The following is a 12,851-nucleotide window of genomic DNA, read 5'->3' as shown; positions in this document are numbered from 1 at the left end:
TTACTTTAGGCCTACTAGCATGTATAATGTTACAATATCACTTTATGTCAGTCATCAAAGAGAGAGGGTAGGGGGAATGCGCCTTTCAATGAGACTGAAACAATAACACATTGTTAGCTAAAACTGGGACCATCATTCGCTCAGTCGTAATTATTTGTTGAAATAACTTTGATCTTATATCATACTTTAAGCGAGTCATACTGAGCAAATGTTCAGTCTACCAAACGGCGGTTGATGTCGGCTGTTCAGTAGATGGAAAGTTGGGGATTTAAAAATCCACAGACAAAAAGGTCGACCTGTTAAAGTTTGATATTGCTTTCAGTTAACCTTATTAAACCTTATCCATTTCTGTAGAGGTCTATCTGAAATCTTCTGTTATACTGTTGCACTTCCTTATACTAACGTGGTTAAGATTTTAACCCTAGCATTAATGTATACATAGATGTTTGTGTTCGGCATCGCGCAGCTGGCTCTATATTTTTTCCTTTATTCATAAACCGTACCGCTTCAGTTCTTGAGCGTGTAATTAGACGCTATTCACTTTATCGTATACAGGCCTAATTCGTGATTGTCGGGTTAAAATTAAACTATCAATAAATCAACTTTACAGACATGGTATGCCGTTAGGCCTATGCTTATAGCTTGGGGATGAAATAATGATGATAGGGGCCTATACCGTGTCTTCTTCTGTCCATGCCTCCATAGTGCTGCTGTCGTTGAAGTATTATGCCGAAGACACCAGACATGACACCCCACCCATTCACATTATATACTGACACCGGGTTAACCAATTCTGTTTCCTTGCTCTATCCTTTCAGTGCTGAGCGCCAGGTGAGGCACCAACAAGTGCCATTTTGAAAGCATTTGGTATGAATTGACCTGGGGCCGGTTTAATGAAGCGTTCATGTACCTAGTGTCAAGTTGCCCTTAGCTTTGTGCACTTTATATCTCTACAACACATGTTGTCATGGTAGTTAAGGTCTTGTTTATAGCTGAATGACCTTGGTGAAACTGGCCCCGGGTTTGACCCATTTCTCCCGATTTCGAGGCGGACGCTCTCACCACCATGCCATCGAAGCGGTTACAATCACGCAGACGGCGGTGTTTCAAGGAGGGAGTACTGACCACAATGGGGTTGATCTGTTAAAAGCACTGTGGCCGATGCAATACTGAACGTACGTGACGCTAAATGCTAAATACACTAAGGAATGTACTATGTTGAGTTCAAGATAGCAGTTTAATACACATGTATATAGACTAATGAAACACAAACAAAAGACTCAGGAGAAATCATGTTTTATTTTTCGAAAGCAATATTATTATAGTTCACTCTCTCGCTGTTATAGATGGACACAAGCATGTCACTCACTGACTAAAGTAGACGAAGAGTAATGTGTTCCCATCCCGAAAGGGTTTTGATGTTACGATTGACTGATAACGATGATGTACACTATAAAGCGAAAGAGGTCAGTGATACTGGAAAAACACGTCCTTTAGGAAAATTGGGAGATACAGTAATAAATTACAAAAAAGGCTTTCAATATGGATCGTTGCACCAAATAACGAGTCTCGAGAAAGTTCATCAAAAATACTATAAAATGGATAGGAAATGCTTCTGTAAGAGCATTGTGTTAGCCACCATTTTTCTTAAAGAATTGTGTTTTAAGGTTTGTTGAGTGTCGTTGTCCGTTTTACGTCGCGTCCGAGACCAGCTGCCATGTTTGGTGTCGTTTTCGTTGTTTAAGCGTCTGCCTCTCCTTCCCCCTCCTCTTCGTCAAACTCGCCCTCCTCCTCGGCTGTGGCATCTTGGTACTGCTGGTACTCGGACACCAAGTCGTTCATGTTGGACTCGGCCTCAGTGAATTCCATCTCGTCCATACCCTCACCGGTGTACCAATGAAGGAAAGCCTTGCGCCGGAACATGGCGGTGAATTGCTCGGAGATTCTCTTGAACAGCTCTTGGATGGCCGTGCTGTTGCCAACGAATGTGGCGGACATCTTGAGACCACGAGGTGGAATGTCACAGACGGCGGTCTTAACGTTGTTGGGGATCCATTCAACAAAGTAACTGCTGTTCTTATTCTGTACATTCAACATCTGTTCGTCCACTTCCTTCATGGACATACGACCACGGAACATGGCGGCCACGGTCAGATAGCGGCCATGACGGGGATCACAGGCGGCCATCATGTTTTTGGCGTCAAACATCTGCTGGGTGAGTTCTGGGACAGTGAGGGCTCTGTACTGCTGGCTACCCCTGGAAGTGAGAGGGGCAAATCCGGGCATGAAGAAGTGGAGACGGGGGAAGGGTACCATGTTGACAGCCAGTTTACGGAGGTCAGCGTTGAGTTGGCCGGGGAATCGCAAACAAGTGGTCACACCTGACATTGTGGCAGAGACCAGATGATTCAAGTCACCGTAGGTTGGGGTGGTCAGCTTCAGGGTTCTAAAGCAAATATCGTAGAGAGCCTCGTTGTCGATACAGTACGTTTCGTCTGTGTTCTCTACCAACTGATGGACAGACAGAGTGGCGTTGTAGGGCTCCACCACTGTGTCGGATACCTGTGCAATGAAAACACCAGAAAATCGAAATCAAATTGATCCGAAGAAGACGTTTTTTTTCAATTTGTCCTATGCCTGCATGGGAGTAATTGATCGTATTTATGTATTTATTTGTTTTGTTTATTAATTTATTTATTTATTCGTTTATTAATTTTATTGTTGTTTTTACGCCGTATTCAAGAATATTTCACGTATACGACGATAAACAGGTAATTAATGATATAAAGCCATAATCCGTTGGATTTAAAATAAAGTCTAAGACATCCCAATGTCCCTATGGGTTTGGGTGCAATTATTTAACTAGCTTTTGCTGGAAACTTATGGTGCCAGGCTTTGACATTCCACTCTATGGTCATAATTAGCGCACGTATGGTTGAGAACTCACCTTTGGTGACGGAACAACTGAGAATGTGTTCATGATTCTGTCAGGATATTCCTCTCGGATCTTGCTAATGAGGAGTGTACCCATTCCGGACCCAGTACCCCCACCCAGAGAGTGTGTTAGTTGGAACCCCTGGAGACAGTCACAGCTCTCAGCCTCCTTCCTCACAACGTCCAGAACAGAGTCGACCAGTTCGGCCCCTTCCGTGTAATGGCCCTTGGCCCCAGTTGTTACCGGCACCGCTCTGGCCGAACACAAAGTTATCTGGTCTGAAGATCTGACCGAAAGGACCGGAGCGGACGGAATCCATGGTCCCAGGCTCCAGATCCACCAATACGGCACGGGGGACATATTTACCTCCTAAAAATAATTAAAAATAACAAAATGGTAGAGATATGCCCATTGATGTTATAATATGATTATGAATATATATTACAGCCTTAATTAAACGGAATCACATTGTAAATTTATAACATTATTTTCATTTATTTTTGTTGCAGCACCGATTATAAATCCAGCACTTGAAGGTTTATATTCGTTTTTAGCGAAATGACACAGAAATAAGCACACAGACCTGTGGCCCTCATTGTAGTAGACGTTGATTCTCTCTAACTGGAGATCGGAGTCGCCGTGGTAGGTTCCGGTCGGATCGATACCGTGCTCGTCTGAGATGACTTCCCAGAACTGAAATCGAGACGAGACGAACGTACGTTAGCACAGAACACTCATTATTGCGCCTCTATTACCACTATATATCATCCAAATATCAATTTGTAATATGCGGATATTACTGTTTAAATGTCCGTTGTGAAACATTACCTTAGCTCCGATTTGGTTGCCGCATTGGCCAGCTTGAAGGTGGACGATTTCTCTCATGTTGACGGGAAGGTGAGCTGGAGTGTTAACGCTGATGTGATGGCTGTGATGGCTGCGATGGCTGTCGCTGTACTGATTAATTCGAGCAAATTCCGCCAATATTTATGGCGTGTGTCGCCAGCGCCTTGGTTACTGGATATTCACCTCCGCGACAGAAAATAGTGCCGCACAGTGTCCCTGTTAAGCAATTCGCGGGCATTGGCCTTGTATTGTTTTAAACAGCGTAGGGATTTACCCTATCGACGGTGGCCTTGGCGACAAAACAAACTGCTGGACAGTTTGCTGACACGAATCCATCTCAGAGGTTTAATATTCGGTTTATTTGTTTAACCCTATAAGTAATATATGCAGGTTCATCAGAGGGGGGTCGAAGTCACATACAATATGGCCCACTTATGCCCACTAAAAATCCTTACTGCTTGAGGACGGCTAAACAAAAGAGGGCAGATCGAAGGCTGCTGGCCCGCAAAATAGCACAAGAAACCCGATATGTCTTAGACATTATTTGTCTGTTGCCTAGACAAGTCACCCATAAACAGACGAAGTCTAGTTTGAGATCCTACGCTGTGGTATACCTGGACACACCGGGATCGTATTACACTGTTCACCCTGTGACATGTCGCTCGTATGTGCTCTTGTGGTTAATTTATGACAGAGATAGTGCGTTACAACCTCATTCACGTGTGACTTGACTGACGCGCGTTAGGACAGGTGTTACAGATATGCAATGCCCCACGTGGAGACCTCAGTCTGTTTAATGTATATAGAGTCAGCAGAGTTACACAGTTTTTTTTTTTGCAAGGCACACTTTTCCCTTGTATGACATTTATGCGTAATTTGAAATATGAGTATGTAAATACACTGGTATGATAAGATAGTCTGGGATTTGTTTTGTGTTTCTTTGTTTTTGCTTCTTTTTTTTTTGTTTTTTTGTTTTGTTTTGTTTTTTTTGCCCCTGTGTAAGTTTGCACCTTAACACTTTCATACAATATCTGAAGAATGGGCACATTCTACGCAAGGTGATTCGTATATCATGCAACTGCCGCACAACACATAGGCCTACACAGGTCCACTACGAAATTTTATTAAAATTTTAAAATGTCAGATCACACCTCACACTCGGGTCAGATCTTTGCTGCCTTTTAACGGCATTACGCCTTACTACATAACATCGCCCGTAGGGCCGTGTAGTTAATGTCCGTGTAGGTATCATCCGCCCGTGTAGGTATCATCCGTGTAGGTATCATCCGCTCATGTAGGTATCATCCGCCCGTGCAGGTATCATCCGTGTAGGTATCATCCGCCCGTGTAGGTATCATCCGTGTAGGTATTATCCGCCCATGTAGGTATCATCCGTGTAGGTATCATCCGCTCATGTAGGTATCATCCGTGTAGGTATCATCCGCCCATGTAGGTATCATCCGCCCGTGTAGGTATCATCCGTGTAGGTATCATCCGCCCATGTAGGTATCATCCGTCCATGTAGGTATCATCCACCCGTGTAAGTATCATCATGTAGGTAAGGTCCGTGTAGATACCATCCGCCCATGTAGGTATTATCTGCCCTAGTAGGTATCATCCGCCCATGTAGGTATTATCCGCCCATGTAAGTATCATCCGCCAATGTAGGTATCATTCGTCCATGTAGGTATCATCCGTCCGTAGAGTTATCATCCGCCCGTGTAGGTATCATCCGCCAATGTAGGTATCATCCGCCCATGTAGGTAAGGCCCGTGTAGATGTCATCCGCCCGTGTAGGTATCATCCGCCAATGTAGGTATCATCCGCCCGTGTAGGTATCATCCGTCCAGTAGGTATCATCCGTCCGTAGAGTTATCATCCGCCCATGTAGGTATCATCCGCCCATGTAGGTATCATCCGCCCATGTAGGTATCATTCGCCCATGTAGGTATCATCCGCCCATGTAGGTATCATTCGCCCATGTAGGTATCATCCGCCCATGTAGGTATCATTCGCCCATGTAGGTATCATTCGCCCATGTAGGTATCATCCGCCCATGTAGGTATCATCCGCACACTGATATTAATGGATTTCACCTAGGATATAGCATGAATATCCATACTATATCCCAGATTTCGCTAAGCAAACTTTAATTTAGGTCAACATTTAAAACTTTCTTATTTGTTAACTGTCCAAAAAGTGTAAAAATTTGAACACATATATATTAACATAACACTTGCTCAAATGTTCCAGATTTTAACACATAAGGCCCAAAAATAGAAGTTCAAATCAAATTTCCAAGTATAGACTTCAGTTGCAACTGGCCTTGGGCTATCGGCCAAATGTAGTGTCCATGAAGTTACACGTGAGGTGCACAGATGTAGAAAATGATATAGATAACTCCGGGCATTTAAAACCACCATTATTAGTGATGATTTATTTATGTATTTATTTGATTGGTATTTTACGCCGTACTCAAGAATATTTGACCTATATGACAGCGGTCGTCATTATGGTGGGAGGAAACTGCACAGAGCACGGGAAAACCCACAACCATCCGCAGTAGTGATTAATGAATTAATTTTAATTGCTCTCCGGCCGTGAAAAGGTCTGTCATAGTCCTGCTGATGGTCGTGGCTTTCCCCCAGGCTCTGCCACCATTGTGCTGGCCGTCGTCGTATAAGTGAAATATCCTTGCTTAATGCGTAAAACGCCAATCAAATAAATACATAAATAAATAAATAAAAATTAAATAAATAAAAATAAATAAATCTTAATTTATTCAACATCTATCTAATTTAGCTTGGGGTCATTTCCACATGTCGACAACTTATTCACCAGTTTCCTATAACTGACCACTGATGAGGTTTTATAACTGTATAAACACATTCTGTTTATCGTGAGTAGCGCTGCCCTGTAGGCCATAAGCGTTGTTTGTTGACACCCTCCGTGTGTGAACAGGGATATATACCTTGGACAGGGAAAACGGGATAATTAACTCACCGATATATGTGCCTACAGGTTTGGGCACGAGTCCTGTGTTAGGGTCACTATACATGTAGGGGGTGATTATAACATGTACACTAGTTAGACTGGTCAGCAATATTATGTGTATCGGACCATTGTATTTATCTGTAGGCCTTTGACTAGATCGATTTAAATATACTTTCAAACACCATATAAAATATATATAAGTGTAGAGAATTACATGTAGGGCGTACAGGTATATGTGAAGATACTTGTCTGCGGGAATTTTGCAACTGCAGCACTGAATTACAGTTACAATTAACATGCACATCTTTTTATACTTGTAGGGTTGACCGTAACTTATGAAAAGTTTGATAGTGAGCCACAACTTGTTCACAGTATTGATTATCAACTATGTTAATGGGCACCACAAGTTCAACCAAAATATCGCAAAGGGAAGAAAACATCAGCACCATAAGTGCATATATTTGTATAGACCACGTACTTGTGGGCACGATCGCCATGCACTTTACTCATGTAACTAGCGGCTACTCTTTCCTGATGTGATGGAACCTTAGGGTACACCACTAATAACAACAATTACAAGCATGTTAAACCAATTTTGATTTGAACGTTGGAAACATACCCAATATAAAATGCCAGTAGAGGTGTGATTTCTGGGAGAGACAGCTAAATACTATCCGTTAACACCTCTATTCAACTTTCTATTCAACCCATCAGACATCTTGACCCAGCTTTCAGTAGTAGGCCAGGAATGATACAGCATTTGCTATACAGGTTATGTCTTTCGCTCCATTTGCGACGCCTTCGTGTACGATGTATGTTTGGCATATGACTGTTAACAGCAACGTCTATTGCCAGTGTAGGTACGAATAAGGAAAGGCCCATGTATTGTGAGGGCTTTGCTCCACGACAATATTGCTCATGTAAATACCGATTTTATAGACTACGGACTTAATAAGAGCCCTTCACGCCTATTTAACTGTAGTCTATTAAATCGATCGTGTGTCTGTACCGCGTCCCGCCCATTGCCCTCCACCCCCACTCCCCGCCCCGTAGGCCACATTAGCATGTTTAATTCACCTGAGTTGAGCGCGCGGTGGTGTACCGTTACAACGACGTGCACGGACGTGTTCTCAGCAGTAAGACATGTCACCAACGGCCACATCGATGTCTGTGAAATGATTACCCATCTAATGAATAATGGAGTAATTACTGTACTGAACCGAATTTGTTTATAATTAGCATATATCTTCCATGCATAGAATGACTTAATGAAGATATAAAACAATTTAACTGCATTGAATTTACGTTCCGATGTTAAGGCACAGCTAGATCTGAGATCTGTTTCAGCCTTCCCAGCTTAGCGTTCAGGAATACAGTGTTAATGCGGAAGCTAAGCTTGGAACATGACCAACCTATCTCGGAGCTACGTCACAACCATCACGCAGTGCAACGGAACTTATGAAATCAACACTCACTCCCACTGTCGTGTGATGTCATCCGGCTCGCGGGATTCAAGCCCAATAATGGTCTCTGCCAATAGTCTGCCAATGAGCTAGCAGGTTCATTTCCAGTTCTAGCTGGTTTGGCTTCGGATTTAATGATGAACTACAAAGCTACACAAAAACGTACAAGGCTAATGTGGGGTTTTTTTCTTCAGAACGGTGTGACGTTATGAAATATAATGAATATTGTACATTACCATAAACACTGTTTGAGTATGTGAGAGGTAGAATTCATAATCGTATATATATATATATATATATATATATATATATATATATATATATATATATATATATATATATATATATATATATATATATATATATATATATATATAGCCTAGATATATGCCTCTGGGTGTGAAATACCAAACATGTTATAACATAAATGATACCTAACCATGTGAAATATCACTTTTTATTCGTGAAAGAGTTCGGTGTATAAAGATTGTCGTGGGTCTTTTACGAAAAATAAAAAACGAGAAATATGACTTACTAAGTTTTGTGAAAGTGGCCTCAGGACATTGTTGTTTTAACTGGAAAAGTACGGTAGTGTCCCATTGCGGACTGATGCTGGTTTCCTCCACACATAGGCGTCGTGGTACATTTGAAACATTCGTGAGTACGGCGTGAAATATCAGTTATGTAAACAAATATATAACAATAAATCCTGCCAAACAGAACTTGTTAGGCGCCCTGTAACATTGTGATGGCTTAGATATAGATTCCATCCTCCACCTTACCATTCATTTGTTTGACCACTGTGGTCGTTAGTTGTCTTTTTGCAGCAGAATTTTTATTTTTTATACATTTTGTTGAAAATTCTACCGAAACAATGGAGAGGAGCGCAATGTGTGCGGGTGGCCGTAAGGGTTAATGGAATTCATCCTTGCCCTTATCGCCCTCACCAAACACAGATCTGTTTAGGCACATTTGCTCGACACAACAAGACGTATTGGTTATACACTCTGTTACATTGGAAATTGAAACTGCCTGTTAAGCTAGGCATTTCAGAGTGAGTGCCAACATATATTGTCACCCCTCGCTGAACAAACGCGTGGGACATTTATAGGTTTACAATTTAAAACCTGCAATTAATAATAAATATAAATTTCCATCAGACGTATAAGCCCATGGACCAGACCTGAGGTGGCAAAACCAAATTGGCACTAACATGCTTATAGGGTAAGTAGAAGTAAATTAAGGTATGATAGCCATTCTGCATTGGTAGCTTTGTAACACATTTTGATAAAATGAAAAATCACCTTATAAGGCTTTGCGCAAATTACAAAAAGCGAGAGGAAGGTCATAATATTGTAGACTCTCAGTTAATAATATAAGACAGTTGAAAAGGGTACCGTAGTTTGTATTATTTCTGAAGCACAGAAATTTAGCAGTCCACATTTTGCCTGTATTCACGTACGCTATTTGCTGAATATTCCGTTGACCTGCACATTTACATGTAGGTTTTCAGCTGGGTTGATAACAGTTTATCAACGGTTTATATGCCCAGCTGTGTATTGTTTTATCTACGCCCGTTATTGCGGCGAGTGAACGTAGATTTTCTCAGGTAAGTAAACGTCCATGCCATTTCCTTTACCTGTGATCTACATGTCTGGAAACTACAATGTCAGGGCAAACCTTTGATCAGATTTTTTGACTTTCCATCAAAAACATTAGTTATTGAAACTCTTTGCAGAGTGTATTTATTTGATTCGTGTTTTACGCAGGACTCAAGAATATTTGGCTTATACGACGGCGGCCAGCATTATGAGGAGATGAAGACACTACTATGCAAATGGAGCAGACAGGCATTAGTCATTGTTTTGATGATGACTGAATACTAGATATTGCGAGAAGATTAGTTTGTGGAACATTCTACGACGAGTGGCGGACATCAGGCAACAGGATTTGAACAGGGACAAATTTCAAAAATGACTGCTATATAGTTCAACTGACTTTACCGTACTATTCACAGGTGCTTATGATTAACCTGTAATTATCATTTGTAGAAGATTTTCTAAGGATACATCAACTACTTCCAGAGCGTTCCACCCAAAGAGTTGCTTGATAGATCTCAAGATATATGCTCTTTAGAGATAAGATTGTTCGCGCACACTATCCCAGCAGTAAAGCAGACAAAGATGTCTCAAGGATTATCATGCAGATGCAGATGTTCTCTAATGAACAAAAACAAACAAGCCTCCTATCCAGTTTGCTTAGCTTGGTGCAGATGAGTACCAACAACAGCAATCCAAAAACTGGACCTCAATGCTGCAGTCTTGTATTAGAAGCTCTAGATTGTACACAAAGGGGAGTCTTCCTACAGAAATAGCGGCGTTAAGCCATAACCATTTACTTATTCCTCCAGAAGTAGTATAGGGGAGGAACCGACTGTAGGAGTTGAAAAACAATGAAAAACATTTTTTATCAAGAATGTTTTCCTTCCAAATCAAAAAGTCCTGCGGTTGACAGATTTAACATCATGGTCAAAACATCCACAAACAATCATGTTTCAGACTGAGTTTGATTAATCACTTCTCTTCTCCTCTAGCCAATTACTTGCCCTTACAACGAGCCAGTGCCTGCCAACACCCAGGTTTCCGTAATTAAAGCCACCGTGCAAATAAGACATCAAATTAAGGAGCAAGATACTATATCCATGTTCCCCGCCATGAGAGTGTGAACGTCCCTCTGAAAGGATCAAATGTCTTGCAGTTCCCTTTGGCGTGTAGTGTAATGGAAAGACCCCTAGTGTGTGTCATTTGAAATTTACCAGGTATCTTTAAACTCGAAGTCAACAGTTAATTGTTTACACAACCATGATAGAATGCCGTAAAATGTTACCAAACAAAAGCTTTATGCCTTCTGTCGTTTTCTGGCTACAAAGACAATTGCTGAGGCAGTCCTTCTCGCCCCTGACGCTCACCCCTCTTCCAGAGAGGGCTAAGATGTCATCTTTCATCAACAAATCTACCATTCTAGAATAGCTTGAATTAGTTAAGGAAGTATCCCTAAAGGTAAACACTCCGTTCCTGAGTTGATTGGGTGTTCAAATAGCGCTATGATTGTATGACTGTTAGCAATATATGAGTTAGCACATTGCACAATAGGTTTCAAATCTACCCATCTGTGAGGGCTATCGTATTGAAACATGAATTATAGACATGTACCAACATGCACTATACCTTAGTAAATTATCTTTGAATTGGGAATACTGTAAATTTGTCAACCTCTCAACAATCCCTCTAACCCAGGAGACTGTTCCTCAAAGCTGCCGTGCAGCAGAGATTCGTTAAAAATACGCACTGATCTAACACATAGTAAAGATATCTACGTCGCCATAGTAACTATGCCCGACGTAATGTTATACTTGTGATTTTACAAACAGTTCGCTGACAATGATAAATATCGGTAATTTTGCGATGCGGTACAATACATTACTTGCTACATAATTTAGGACTGGTAACAAAATATAGGCTTTTTTTATTTATTCGGTCGATTCGTTGTTTACGTCATCTTCAAGAATATGTCACTTTTATGACGGCTGTCCAGTTTAAGGGTAGAGGAAACCAAGCGGGTCCTGGCGGAAAGCACCGCACCACGCCACCTACTGACATTAGGTCGCAGTCGAATTAGTAGGGACTGGATTTAAACACGCGAGGGGCCCTGATAAAGAAGTAAGAACGAATGAAAGAAAAACAGAAGACGAATAACCAGAATTTTCAAGAATTTCTTTAATCTTGTTCTACAATACAGATACAATGTGTAAATGTTACAAAACCACGATTGAAATCACGAAAAACAGTATAAAACAAAAACAGCCCAGTTTTTAATCTGAAACTGGACAATGTGACATGATTTGGTGTAGCTAATTGGTTTTGTATGACATGAATGCCGCTTTGATTTGATCAGGTGTTTATGCGAAAAAGTTGGTGTATGGTCTAACCTTGGTTACGCCCGAGTCAAAACTGGTCATATACATGTTTGTCAAACTATCTTTGAGCTAAAACTGGAAGTGCATGTGTCTAAAACTGGTTGAACATTAGTCAAAAAATTGGCTGTGACACGTGTCTAAAACTGACTCTATACACATTTGTAAAACTATTTGAGTGTGCTAAATCTAGTTGTGAATGTGTCTGAAACTAGTTCAGTATGAATCTAAAACTGGTTGATGTTTCTAAAACTGTTTATGCGTGTGGAAAACTGTTTGAGCATGTGTAAAACTGGTTGAGCATGTGTCTAAAACTGGTTGAACATGTGCCTAAAACTGGTTGTGGGTATGGTCTTCGGATCTTCACTTTCTCCTGCCCCTCTTTGCAGTCTGGACAGAATTCCTCACAGGGTTCATTGCTTCCATTCCAGGCCCACTAGCCGCATCTCTCGTTCTCGGCTGGAACATCAGGACGAAAATACTTATTTGTTCATTTAATTAATGTTTAGCGTCGTACACAAGGATTTTTCACTTCTTTGAGGGCAGTCAGGTTATATATGTGCCTGGAACAATTAAAGCACCGACCTTCTCCATCTACCTGATAAACCATCGATTTTTGATAAAACAAAAAAACGCAGCC

The 12,851-nt window shown here is 41.2% G+C and overlaps 1 pseudogene; it reads right to left on the bottom strand.

The window, feature by feature from the left end:
* Nucleotides 1-1,286: 1,286 nt before the first annotated feature.
* LOC135473899 (tubulin beta chain-like) lies at nucleotides 1,287-3,869 on the bottom strand (annotated as a pseudogene).
* Between the last annotated feature and the right edge of the window lie 8,982 nt (nucleotides 3,870-12,851).

This window comes from Liolophura sinensis, chromosome 8, assembly GCF_032854445.1.
Source record: "Liolophura sinensis isolate JHLJ2023 chromosome 8, CUHK_Ljap_v2, whole genome shotgun sequence".
Classification (NCBI taxonomy): domain Eukaryota; kingdom Metazoa; phylum Mollusca; class Polyplacophora; order Chitonida; family Chitonidae; genus Liolophura; species Liolophura sinensis.
The sequence above is the reverse complement of the archived record's forward strand: the minus strand, read 5'-3'. Positions and strand labels throughout refer to the sequence as shown.